Here is a 14718-nt window from a genome sequence, read left to right as displayed (position 1 = left end):
CCAAAGTATGGAAAAACCCAAATGTCCATCGATGGATGAATGTATAAAGAAGATGTGGTATATATATAAAATGGAGTATTACTCAGCAATCAAAAAGAATGAAATCTTGCCACTTGCCACTACATGGATGGAATTAGAAGGTATTATGCTAAGTGAAATTAGTCAGTCAGAGAAAGTCAAAAATCATATGACTTCACTCATATGAGGACTTTAAGAGACAAAACAGATGAACATAAGGGAAGGGAAACAAAAATAATATAAAAACAGGGAGGGGGACAAAACAGAAGAGACACATAAATGTGGAGAACAAACTGAGCGTTACTGGAGGGGTTGTGGGAGTGGGGATGGGTTAAAAGGGTAAGGGGCACTAAGGAATCTACTCCTGAAATCATTGTTGCACTATATGCTAACAATTTGGATGTAAATTAAAAAAATAATAATAAATTATAATAATTTTTTTCTTTATTTTTGTTCTTTTATGTTTAAAGTGTTTTGAGGATCTTGATAGTGAAAACACATTTATTATGTTTATATGCTGCTATTTAATTCACCCGTTCATCAGTATAAATTTTTCTGTTTATATCTAGTAATACTCTTTTCTCTGTCTTTTTTTCTTTTAATTCATTGTGTTTTTATATCTAGAGTGCATGTTATTAAAATAACATACAGTTAAGTCTTATTTTTTTATTCAACCTAAAGATATATGTGCTAATTATATGCTTGATCCATTTGTCTTTGATGTAATAATTGACATAGTGACTTCAAATCTGCAATTTTTCTATTTGTTTGTCTCATGTATTTAATTTTTTCTTTCTTTCTTTACTCTAGTTTTGTTTTCTTTTGGGTGTCTACTATTTTTTTACATTATTTCATTTTATTTCCTATACTGTTTTTATAGTATAATTCTTCTTATTTCAGTGTTTAGCTTTTGCTCTGAGGATTACAATATGCATTGATACCAAAGTCTACTTAGAATTAAATTCTATCATTTTTCACTTGTACATTTTACAAGTATAAGAATCTTAAAACGTTTTAATTCCATTAGCACTCCCTATCCTTTGTGGTATTGCTATACATTTTAGTTTTCCATTTGATATCAACTTCACTTTACAATAATGTTACCTTTTCTTTAAACAGCCATTTGTTTTATAAGAAAATGTGTCATAAAAAAGAATAGGAATATAGATAGTGCTGAACCTCTCATAAGAAACAATGGTGGCTAAAATACACTGCAATGAGATCTCTAAAGCAATGAAAGCAAAATAAAAGCCTGTCAGCACAGAATTCTATATTCATTAAAAATATCCTTTGAAAGGACAGATGAAATAGGACATTTTATCAATAAATACAATCTGAGATAATTTGGTGCCTACAAACTTATGTTAGAGTAAATCCTAAGAGAAGTTTTTCAAGCTGAAAAGAAACATTTGATGCCTAATTCAGATATACAAAAAAGAATACAAAGCAGTAGATAAGACAATATTGTAGATGATAAATATGTAATATGAATTACTTTTTTCTTCTCTTAACTTCCCTAAAAGGCAATTGTGAGTAAGAATAAAGAGCTTTTAAATAAAAATATATCTACAAAGGAAAAAACACCTACCTCACACTATACATAAAAATAAATTCCAGGTAGATTATAGATCTAAATATGAAAGACAAAACAATAAAGGGTGGGTCTAGAAGATAATATAAGACTATACCTTCATAATATTCCATAAAATCCCTCAAACAAGACACAAAAAGCAATAGTCATAAAGGAATAAACTGATTATTTGAATTATATTAGAATAATAATTTCCCTTCATCAAAAGTCATCATTGGGAGTGTGAAAAGGAAAGCCATAGTTGGAAAAATATAAGCAACAAAGGTACATACATGGAACATGTGAAAAATACATATCAGTAAGAAAAATTCAGTTAACCTAGTAAAAACTATGAGCAACAGATATGAATAGATATTTAAAAAGAAGTAAGTTCAAGTGGCCACTATACATGGGAGAGATGCAAAAAAAATGTTAACAATCAGAGTAATACAACTTGAAATCAGAATGAATTCCATTACATACCTATCAGAATGGCATAAGAGAAAAAGACTAACAATATTAAGATTGTCTAAGATACTGAACAACTGGAACTCTCATTCACTGCTGGTGGGAATGTAAATTTATGCAAGCACTTTGAAAACACATTGGCATTATCTATTAATAGTGAAGATACAAATAAATTATGACCCAAAAATTACACTCAATAATTACATGCACATTTCAATCAAGAGGCATGTACAAGAATGTATATAGCAGCATTATTTGTAATACAAAAAAGCTGAAAAAACACAAGTGGTCATGAATTATAGACTGGATAAATTATGCTAAATACATAAAGTGGAATGTGATACAATAAATTATCATTATCCTTATTTTTGAATCTTATATGAACCTTTTCCTGAAATCCCCGTACTAACCAATGATATTTATTACATAAATATTATGTGCTAAGCAAACTTCTGAACACTGTATATATATTATCCATTTGAAATAAGTAAAAAAGATGAGGTAGACACTTTTATTATTCCCATTTACAAATGAAGAAACTGAGGCTACATGTTTGAATATGTAACCAACAAGTGGCAAAGCTGTGATTTGTATCTAACCTCCCTGATTCCAAATATGGTGCTTTTTCTTTTTTTTTTTTTTTTTAATTTTTTTTTTTTTAACGTTTATTTATTTTTGAGACAGAGAGAGACAGAGCATGAACGGGGGAGGGTCAGAGAGAGGGAGACACAGAATTGAAACAGGCTCCGGGCTCTGAGCTGTCAGCACAGGGGCCCGATGCGGGGCTCGAACTCACGCACCGCGAGATCGTGACCTGAGCCGAAGTCGGCGCTCAACCGACTGAGCCACCCAGGCGCCCCAGTGCTTTTTCTATTCTATCTTACTCTCTCCAATTATGTAAAACACTAGAGACATATATTCTTGAAACAGTGACTGTACAGCATGATAGTTAAAAAATGATACATATTTAATGAAACATACATGCAAAATAAATAGAGCAATGCATTATAAACATTTGGAATTAAACTATAAATACAATTCTATATTATATTTGGTCACCTAATATTGGACTAAAATGCTATTAAGTATTTTCAAAAACAAGGTTAGATTTAATTATTTTTAGAAGAATTACATACAGTAACACTTGCTTATTTTGGTGTACAATTTTTATAACTTTAATATATACACATATCCTTGTAACTCTAATACAATTACTGCTTCTTTGTAGCATACCCTCCCTGCACCCTTAAGTTCCGGGAACCACTGACTTACTATCTATCTTTATAATTTGCTTTTTCATATAAATAGAATGGCATATAAATGGAATCACACAGTATATAACATTTGTGATTGCTTTTTCCATATGGCATAATTATTTGAAATCTATCCATACTGTTACATGAATCAGTAGATGATTTTGTATTATTGTTGACTAGTATTCCATTATGTGGATATAACACTGTTCATCCATTCACCCATTAGAGAAAACATGATATTAATGAGTTAAGATATAATTCCATTTTTTCTATGTTGCAAGATATTTGATGCATATTTCCAGCTTGTCTGCACAAACGCTGAAAAAATTAAATTCCCAAAACCTGTAGAGGAGAATACATTTCTCATTCCCTTTCTAAAATTGTGTACCTTCTCTATATTATAATTTTAATTGTATCCATTTGACAAAAAAACTAGTAGCTAGCTAATAGCTACAGTTTTTATTATTTACATGAACTGGGAACTTTAATAAACAGTTTTCATAGATTTATTTATTCAGTCTTCACATCAATATATGAAAACATTATTGTTTACACTTATGTTATAGGTGAAAAATCGAGACACAAAGTTTTAGGTAACCTATGCTAGATCATACAGACCTTAAGTAACAGAGCTGGATTTCATCATACAAAGCCTGATTCCAGAGTCCAGACTGTTTTTTTCCCTTTTTTTTTTCCTCTAAAGTTTTATTTAATTCTAGCTAGTTAACATGTAGTGTAATATTGATTTTCAGGAGTAGAATTTAGTGATTCATCACTTACATATAACACCCAGTGCTCAAAATAACAAGTTCCCTCATTAACACCTATCACTCAAATAGCCAATTCCCCTGCCCACCTCCCCTCCAGCAACCCAGTTTGTTCTCTAACAAAGTCTCTTATGGTTTGTTCCCCTCTCTTTTTTCCCTTTCCCCTACGTTCATCTATTTTATTTCATAAATTCCACATATGAGTGAAATCATATGGTATTTCCCTTTTTCTAACTAACTTAGTACATTTAGCATAATACACTCTAACTTCATCCACATTATTTCAATGGCAAGATTTCATTCTTTTTATGGCTGAGTAATATTTCAGTACATATATATACATGTATATACATATGTGTATATACATATATATATATACGTATATATGTTATCATTTGTATGAGACATATATATGTATATATGTATGTATATACATATATATATATACATGTATATATGTTATCATTTAAGTAAATACCTAGTAGTACAATTTTTAAATTTTTGGGGAATATCCATACTGTTTTCCAGAGTGGCTGGATCAGTTTGTATTCCCACCAACAGTGAGAGGGTTCCCCTTTCTCTGAATCCTCTCCAACATCTACTGTTCCCTGTTGTTAATTTTAACCATTCTGACAGATGTGAGATGATATCTCATTATAGTTTTGATTTGTAGTTCCCTAATGATGAGTGGTGTTGAGCATTTTTTCTTGTGTATTTTGGCCATCTGGATGTCTTCTATGGAAAAATGTTTATTCAAGTCTTCTGCCCATTTCTTAACTGGATCATTTGCTTATTGGGTGTTGAGTTTGATAAGTTCTTTATAGATTTTGGATACAAATCCTTTCATCAGATATGTCATTTGCAAATACCTTCTCCCATTCCAAAGGTTTCCTTTTACTTTTGTTGATTATTTCTTTTGGTGTACAGAAGCTTTTTATCTTGATGAGATCCCAATTGTTCATTTTTGTCTTTGTTTTCTTTGCCTCTGGAGACATGTCTAGAAAGAAATTTTTATGGCCTAGATCAAAGAGGTTGCTGGATTTGGATGGTTTCCCGTCACATTTAAGGCTTTCATACATTTTTAGTTTATTTTTATGTATTGTGTAAGAAAGCTATCCAGGTTCATTCTTCTGCATGTTGCTGTACAGATTGCCCAACACAATTTATTGAAGAGACTGCCTTTTTTCCATTAGATATTTTTTCCCACTTCGTCAAATATTAGTTGCTTATAGAGTTTTGGGTCCCTTTTTGGGTCTTCTAATCTGTTCTATTGATCTATGTGTTTGTTTGTATGCCATTACCATAAAGATTTGATCATTACAGCTTGGCAATATAGCTTGAAGTCTGGAAAGTGATGCCTCCAGCTTTGTTTTCTTTTTCAAGATTGTTTTGGCTATTCAGGTTCTTTTGTGTTTCCATACAAATTTGAGGATTGCTTGTTCCAGCTCTGTGAAAAATGCTGGCAGTATTTTAATAGGGATTTCCTTAAATGCGTAGACCACTTTGGGTGATGTAGACATTTTAACAATATGTTTTCTTCCAATCCATGAGCATGGAATATTTTTCCATTTCTTGGTGTCCTCTTCAATTTCTTTCATAAGCTTTCTATAGTTTTCAGCATATAGATCTTTTACCTCTTTGGCTATGTTTATTCCTAGGTATTTTATGGTATTTAGTGCAATTGTAAATGGGATCAATTCCTTGATTTCTGTTTCTACTGCTTCATTATTGGTATATAGAAATGCCATCGATTTCTGTACATTGATTTTATATCCTGCAACTTTGCTGTATTCATGTATCAATTTCTGCAATTTTTTGGTGGAGTTTTTCAGATTTCCTGCATAGAGTATCATGTCATCTGCAAGTAGTGAATATTTGACTTCTTCTTTGCCTATTTGGATGCCTTTTATTTCTTATTCTTGTCTGATTGTTGAGGCTAGGACTTCTAGAACTATATTAAATAACAGTGGTGGGTATCCTTGTCTTCTTCTTGACTGTACAGGAAAAGCTCTTAGATTTTGCCCATTGAAGATATTAGCTATGGGTCTTTCACATATGGCCTTTATTATGTTGAGGTATGTTCCCTCTATGACTACTTTGCAAAGGGTTTTTATCAAGAAAGGATGCTGTATTTTGTCAAATGTTTTTTTCTGTATCTATTGAGAGAATCTAATCATTCTTATCCTTTATTTTATTATGTGATATATCACATTGATTGATTTGTGGATATTGAACTAGCCCTGCAGCCCAGGAATAAATCCCACTTGATCATGGTGAATTATTCTTTTAATGTACTGGTGAATCTGATTTGCTAGTATCTTTTTGAAATTTTGCATCCATGTTCATTAGGGATATTGGCCTGAAATTCTCCTTTTAGTTGGGGTCTTTTTCGTGTTTTGGAATCAAGGTAATGCTAGAATGAGTTGGAAAGTTTTCCTTCCATTTCTAATTTTTGGAACAATTTGTGAAGAATACATGTTAACTCTTCTTTAAATGTCTGGTAGAATTCCTCTGGGAAGCCATATGGCCCTGGACTTTTGTTCATTGGGAGATTTCTGATTACTACTTTAATTTTTGTTGTTGTTGTTGGTGGTGGTGGTTATGGGTCTATTCAAATTTTCTATTTCTTCTGTTTTCAATTTTGGTAGTTTGTATGTTTCTAGGAATGTATCCAATTCTTCCAGATTGCCCAACTTTTTGGCATACAGTTTTTCATAATATTCTTTTCTAATTGTTTGTATTTCTGTGGTGTAGGTTTTGATCACTCCTCTTTCATTCATGATTTTATTTATTTGTCCCTTTTTTCTTTTTGTTTTGATAAATCTGGCTAGGGATTTATCAATTGATTAATTCTTTCAAAAAACAGCTTTTCATTTCATTGATCTGTTCTACTGATTTATTTTGTTTCTATATCACTTATTTCTGCTCTAATATTTATTATTTCCCTTATTCTGCAGGCTTTAATCTTATTTGTTGTCCCTTTTCTAGAAAAGCCCAGACTTTTTATCACTATGAAAAATGACCTGCTTTCACTAAATGTTTTAGTGGACTTTTAAGAATGTTTATAATTTCATCCTCCTTTTATAGTTGCCAATCCATGTTATTCACATATTTTTCTCTTGACAATGTTTATTTGGATTTAATATAAATCTTTATATATTGGAGCACCTGGATGGCTCAGTCGCTTAAGCGTCCTGCTACTTCAGCTCAGGTCATGATCTCATGCTTGGTGAGTTCGAGTCCCACATTGGGCTCTGTGTTGACAGCTCAGAGCCTGGAGCCTGCTTCAGATTCTGTGTCTCCTTCTCTTTCTGCCTCTTTCCAACTCATGCTCTGTCTCTCTCTCTCTCTCTCTCTTTCTCTCAAAAATAAATAAATAAACATTAATTTTTTTAAATTTTTATAGGGGTGCCTGGGTAGCTCAGTCAGTTAAGCATCCAACTTCAGCTCAGGTCATGACCTCACAGCTCATGAGTTCTATCCCCGCGTCAGGCTCTGTGCTGACAGCTCAGAGCCTGGAGCTTGCTTCGGATTCTGTTTTTCCCTCTCTCTCTTCCTCTCCCCTGCTCACGCTCTCTCTCTCTCACTCTCTCTGTCTCTCAAAAATGAATAAATATAAAAAATAAAAAAAATCTTTATTTATCAAATATATTGGCCCTTTTTTCACATTTGTCACAAGTATTTTTTCTAGCTTTCTATCTTTTTATTCATAAGGTTCAAAGTATTTTTATTATAATGCAATTTAATTTAAAATAGTCAAAACCTATTCTATATTTAAAAAATTTCTTACCTATTGCAGGATTAGGTAAATATTTACCTCTTATATTTTCTCTATTTTAATATTACTATTAAAGTATATTTACTAAAATTCCTATAATTTTTTTAAATCTAATCCATCTTCAATTTACTCAATGCATACATAAAGAGGATATTTAAAATTTCTTTATTTTCTACAAATACATGACATTAGATTCCTATTGCTGCTTTAGGAAATTGCCATACATTTAGTGGCTTAAAATAATATAAATATATTATTTTATAGTTCTTTGAGTTCAAAAATCTGAAATGGGTATTACTGAGCTAAAATCAAGGTGTTGGCAGGGTTGCATTCCTTCTGGAAGCTCTGTCAGAGAATTTACTTCCTAGCCTTATCAGGTTTCTGGAGGCTGCCCAAATTTCTCTGCTTGTGTTTCACTGTCATTTTCAAAGCCAGTGAAGTTGATTTTTTTTAAATACATTTCATTACTCTGACAGTGACTGCTTTTCTACCTCTTACTTCAACATTTCAGTTTCCTTGTGATTACATTGAGCCCACCAGTATAATATAGGATCATCTCCCAATTTTAATATCAGTGGATTTGCAAACTTATTTCCCCTTTGCCATAATAAACTATATATACATGTTCAGAGTTTAAGAAATGGACAGGGGTACTTGGGTGACTTAGTTAAGTGTCCAACTCTTGATTTTGGCTCAGGTCATGATCCCATGGTTCATGAGATCAAGCCCTGTGTCAAGCTTTGTGCTGACAGAGCAGAGCCTGCTTGGGATTCTCTATCTCCCTCCTCTGCTCCGCCCTTGTTCATGCTCTCTCTTTCTCTCAAAGTAAATAATTAAACGTAAAAAAAAAAGGAAGTGCACAATCTTCTTTCCAGAAACTTCTGTTAATCACCCTGATGTTTTTCCCCATTCTTCTGCTGTATTTGTTTTTTTTAATTTGTTTGTTGTTGTTTTTCATTTTTTAGATTCCAGCTTTTATTTAAATTCCAGTTATAATAATAATAGTTATAATACAGTGTAATATTAGTTTCAGGTATAGAATTTAGTGATTCATCACTTGTTTACAACATCCAGCGCTTATCATAAGTGCCCTCCTTAATATCCATCACCCATTTAACCCATTCCCCTGCCCACCTCCCATACAGCAACCCTCAATTCCTTCTCTATAGTTAAGAGGCTGTTTTGTGATTTTCCTCTCTCTTTTTTCTTTTCCTCTATGTTCACTTATTTTGTATCTTAAATTCCACACATGAGTGAAATAATATGGTATTTGTCTTTCTCTGATTGACTTCTTACACTTAGCATAAGTTTCTAACACCATCCATGTCATCACAATGGCAAGATTTCATTCTTTTTTATGTATGAATAATAGTCAATTATATATAATATTATATATAATATTTACCATATATTATTATTCACCATATTATATTACATATATATGTAATATACACCATATGAATGAAATCATACGGTGTTTGTCTTTCCCTAACTGACTTATTTTGCTTAGCATACTACTTTCTAGATACATTTACATCACTGGAAATGGCAATATTTCATTCTTTTTTAAGTTGAATAATATTACATTATATATACATATATATTTATATTTATACCACTACTTCTTTATTCCATTCATCAATTTATGGACACTTGGGCTGTTTCTATAATTTGGCTAATGTAGAGAATGCTGCTATAAACATCAGGGTGCATATAGCTCTTCAAATTAATATTTTTGTATCCTTTGGGTAAACACCTAATAGTGCAATTGCTGGTTCATCGGGTAGTTCTATTTTTAACCTTTTGAAGAACCTCCATATTGTTTTCCAGAGTAGCTGCGCCAGTTTTCATTCCCATCAATAGTGCAAGAGGGTTCCCCTTTCTCCAAACCGTCATCTCTGGAGACATGTATAGTAAGAAGCTGCTATGGCAAAGGTCAAAGCAGATGTTGTTTGTGTTCTCCTCTAGGATTTTGATGGTTTACTGTCTCCCATTTAGGTCTTTCATCTATTTTGAATTTATTTTTGCGAATGGTGTAAGAAAGTGGTCTGCTTTCATTCTTTTGCATGTTTCTTAAAAAAAAAAATTTAATGTTTATTTATTTTAAGGAAAGAGAGATAGAGTGTGAACAGGGGAGGGGCAGAGAGAGAGGGAGACACAGAATCCAATGGGCCCCAGGCTCTGAGCTGTCAGCACAGATCCCAACATGGTGCTCGAACTCACAAACCACGAGATCATGACCTGAGTTGTAGTTGGTCGCTTAACTGACTGAGCCACCCAGGCGCCCCAAGTTTTACATGTTTCTCTACTTGCTTTAATAGATTTTTGGGAGTTAAGGGATGTCATTGTTCTTGTTTTTTGTTTTTGTTTTGTTTTTTATATCTGCTTATATCTGTTGGAAAGAATTCTACTTTTTTTTTTTTTTTTTTTTTTTTACTTTCTACACAAGGTGCAAGAATTTCCTTTGGGTCAACTGATTTTATTCTGAAAGGCTTATGAGTCCCCTTACAAGATCTTTCGCCCAAGAGCCAATCAATATGCCCATTTCTTATACAGATTTATTTATTTGTAATATATTTAATGTTTATTTATTTTTGAGAGAGAGAGACACACACACACAGAATCTGAAGCAGGTTCCAGGTTCTGAGCTGTCAACACAGAGACCAAGGCAGGGCTCGAACCTATGAGCTATGAGACTATAACTTGAACTGAAGTCAGACACTTAAACGACTGATCCACCCAGTTTCCCCAAGAAAAATCTACTTTTTAGGTAGAATTCATACAACGAAGCTCTGCAATATTCTGATGTGAACTGATTTTACTTCTAATGTCTTTTTATTTTTTTTTTTTAATTTTTTTTTTTTCAACGTTTTTTATTTTATTTTTGGGACAGAGAGAGACAAAGCATGAACGGGGCAGGGGCAGAGAGAGAGGGAGACACAGAATCGGAAACAGGCTCCAGGCTCCGAGCCATCAGCCCAGAGCCTGACGCGGGGCTCGAACTCACGGACCGCGAGATCGTGACCTGGCTGAAGTCGGACGCTTAACCGACTGCGCCACCCAGGCGCCCCTCTAATGTCTTTTTAAATGATATTTTCCACTTATGAGGAATACAAAATAAAAAGAATGTCTAGCATGAAGAGTTATCCAAAGTCTTTGTTTCATACAGTCTAAATTGCTTAATTTATTATCACTACACCTCCTAAAATACAGTGTACTGTTATTATCATCATTCTCTTTCCTTCATTCCCATGTTTCTACCTTTTTTTTGTCTTATTTTTCTTTATTTAAATTTTCTAAATGAATGCAGATATGGGGATAGAACAAAGCAATTGGTTTCTTCAAAGCAATATGTTTCCAGTAAAGAAATCACTACTCAATTTTCTGGTTGATACAAACTTGGGGTAGTTAGTAGACATCCCTCTCTTCTTATTAATCAAGTTCTGTCTTGTTCTAATAAGTTGCAAAGACTTTTCCTTTCCATGTAGTAAAATAAGATGAATTCATTGATATTGCTGTTCTCACTCTCAGTCTTCCAGCTACACATTTAGTGGAAAGCCTTCCTAGAATGTAAAAGTGGAATGTTTCATTGTTTTGTTTTTATAGTTTTTATTTGTAAATTTCTTTTTTGGTAGGGAATTTTTTAGTGGAAGATTTAATTTTGGGTCTGGGTGGTTTTATGAGTTCCCTTTTTTTGTTTTTGCTTTCTTCCTCTATTAGTGTAATCTTGAGAGGAGCTACAAGCATAGAGAAAGTACATGCTATTGTCATAATCATAAATCAAGCTAGATTTAACTTCATGCTACAGTCAATCATACCATAGATTTGTTTATGTATGTAGTTTGTTTATGTATGTTGTGATACATAGATGTGTGGTGTTCCTACAACTCTTTTTTTAAAGTCCATATGCTTATTATTGGCTTATAGTTAAAGGTATGACTGCAACATAGACCTGAAAATAAAAGTGAAGAAACAAAATAGTCAAGAAGAAAATTTCAGTCACAAATTCAGACAGAAAGCCTTAAAAATTATATATGTGTTACGTTCAGGTAACTGGGTACTAAAAATTCTTGAGCATTTGTAAAAACTAAAGCAATTAAAAAATCTGTTACTGTCCAAAACAGAATATGGAGCTGTCAGGATCATTGGAATAACCCAGGGAAGAAATTATAACTCTCTTTTGGACTCTAATATGGCCTATATAGTTCAGGTTAAATTGTAAAACAACCAAACTACAGAAAAGCAAGTAAGATACTTTTAACTCTAGCTGCTGAGCTTATAAAAATGTCTGAAAGTGGTATATAAGAAGTGATCATTGATTATTAATCTTCTGGGTGAGGTGAGGACTCTCATAAACAATGTTTGGATAGAAATATTTTTAATCCTACTTTAAATAGAGAGATCCTTAATACTCCTTCCCACTACCAATTGAAAGGAATTTTTAGAAATATTTTATAAAAATCATTTTAGCATAAGGCATTAGTAAGGGTATTTGCTGTGGTAGAAATTTAACTTGACTGCGATTCAAAGACTACAAAGTTAAAAAACAGAGACGGAAGTGATTAGAAAAATAGAAATGCAATGAAGATGAACATACCTTAAAGACTAAACTCAGCACAAGTAGAGAGAGAAACATTGAGATTTGGATGTGATTTTATTAGCTCTAATTCAGAAGTGTGACAAGTTCTCTTTCTTTATGGTGTTTAGATAGATTGATGAGAGAGAAAGAGAGAGAGTTATAGTTGTTACCGCTATGTTGTTATAGTTATATATTTTGTATATGTATATAAATATATGTATATTTGGGGGGGTGCAAGTAAGAGAGGTGGAAAGAATCCCAGGAAGGACAGAGAGAGAGAGAGAGAGGTAGAGAGAAGAAGAGAGAGAAAAGTGAGGCTCACCCAAAACGGGGTTCATGCTCACTTGAAGTGGGGCATGAGCTCACCTGAACTGAGGCTTGAGCTCACCCAATGTGGGACTTGAACTCATGAACCATGAGATCATGACCTGAGCCAAAGTCAGATGCTTAACGACTGAGCCACCCAGGCACTCTAAATATATGTGTATTTATAAAAACATGTATATGTATATTTAAAGTATAATATATGTATATCCATATTTATATAAACATGTATATTTATATAAAATATGTAAAAGTATAATATATGTATACGCATATCCAAACACATAGGGATGTGTGTGCGTGTGTTTAAGAATACTGACTTCTCTGGGCCCTTAGGGATTTTATAAAAAATGGCCAACATCTACAATCAGTCTCTCCTTTGGTGCCTAATTTGTGTAACACTTACCAAAGAAATTAAGAAGAGAACCTAGGGTGCCTAGGTGGCTCAGTCAGTTAAGCTTCTGACTATAACTCAGATCATGATCTTGCAGTAACTAGTTCAAGCCCCATGTTGGGCTCTGTGCTGACAGCTCAGAGCCTGGAGCCTGCTTTGGATTCTGTGTCTCCCTGTCTCTCTGCCCCTCCCCAGCTCACGCTCTCTCAAAAATAAATAAAACATTTAAAAAGAAGAAGAAGAGAACTTATTGGGGTGCCTGTGTAGCTCAATCAGTTAAGCACCTGATTCTTGACTTTAGCTCAGGTCACGACCTCAGGGTTCATGACATTAAGCGCCACATCGGGTTCTGAACTAACAGTGCAGAACCTGCTTGGGATTCTCTCACTCTCTCTCAAAAATAAATATATAACTTTTTTTTAAGGTAAGAAGAGAACTTATTCTCATGGGCAACATTTCTTATTAGATCTCTCATCCATTACATGTACCCATGTTCACACATACATATGTGGATCAAGGTATGATATTCAATTTTGCTTCTGCATGATAGATTTTTGCCTTTCCATCTTCAGAGCTGTGCATTCTAAGATCTTTCAATACTACTCTGTCCTAATCATTTTCTTGAGGAAAATTCTGAAAATGTTTCATTTTGTCAGAACTTAAAACCTGTAAAAATAGTTTCTGGTTTGTGTCAGGCAGCTCTTGTAATAATTGCCCTTTCAGAATTATGCATCTGTTGCCCCGAAATCTTTAAGTAAGCTTTGAAATTCCTGGAAGTCGAGAGGCTACATGAAGGCATCTAGTATATATTGACTCCGTGGATTATCATTTATTTCTGTTTTTTATTGTAGTTGTCATGAAATCCCCCCTGCCAAAACATAGCTTGGCACAAAATACTGCTTTATGGAATGTATAAAGAATTCCACCCTGCTGCGTAAAACTTACAAAAATAAGTGGAACTAAACTTAGAGAGATTATTACAAAAAATAAGCTTTCTACTCAGAGTTTAAAGATATTAATCTAAATGTTTGATTATGTGACACAGAGGTTGATTTATCCTCTATAGAAAATGGAAGAGATTTTACCTATTATTTGTAAACAGAAAAGTTAATTTTGTATTTTTTTAATTTTATATTTCTTTTATACTAACAAAGGGCACGTATATTATCAGGTACACATACAGTTTTTCATTTAAGATGTGTAACCCAGTATTGTACCTAAAGGTGTGCTGGTGTTGATTTTTTATCATATGAGGAAGATGAAAAGTTAGTGGTACTATTTTGAGAGCTTCAGAGGGAGAGACTACCATGTGCTCAGATCACAACTTTTACTGTCAGTTTGGCTTTATCAGAATCAGAAAGCTTTGGAAGAGGTCCAAGTTGGCAACATGAGAAAACCCTGAACTCACCTTTTCCCATGGACATAACAAACTTACAGCTACATATGGGATATTTTCTTCTGAAAAAAAACCTAAAACCTAGATGAGCAGCATTCCCACAACAAAACACATTGTCACATTGAGAAGGGTAAAAGAGACAGAGACATGGCCTTGCCCAGGACCACA

Source organism: Neofelis nebulosa, chromosome X (genome assembly GCF_028018385.1).
Source record: "Neofelis nebulosa isolate mNeoNeb1 chromosome X, mNeoNeb1.pri, whole genome shotgun sequence".
NCBI classification, from domain to species: domain Eukaryota; kingdom Metazoa; phylum Chordata; class Mammalia; order Carnivora; family Felidae; genus Neofelis; species Neofelis nebulosa.
The sequence above is the reverse complement of the archived record's forward strand: the minus strand, read 5'-3'. Positions refer to the sequence as shown.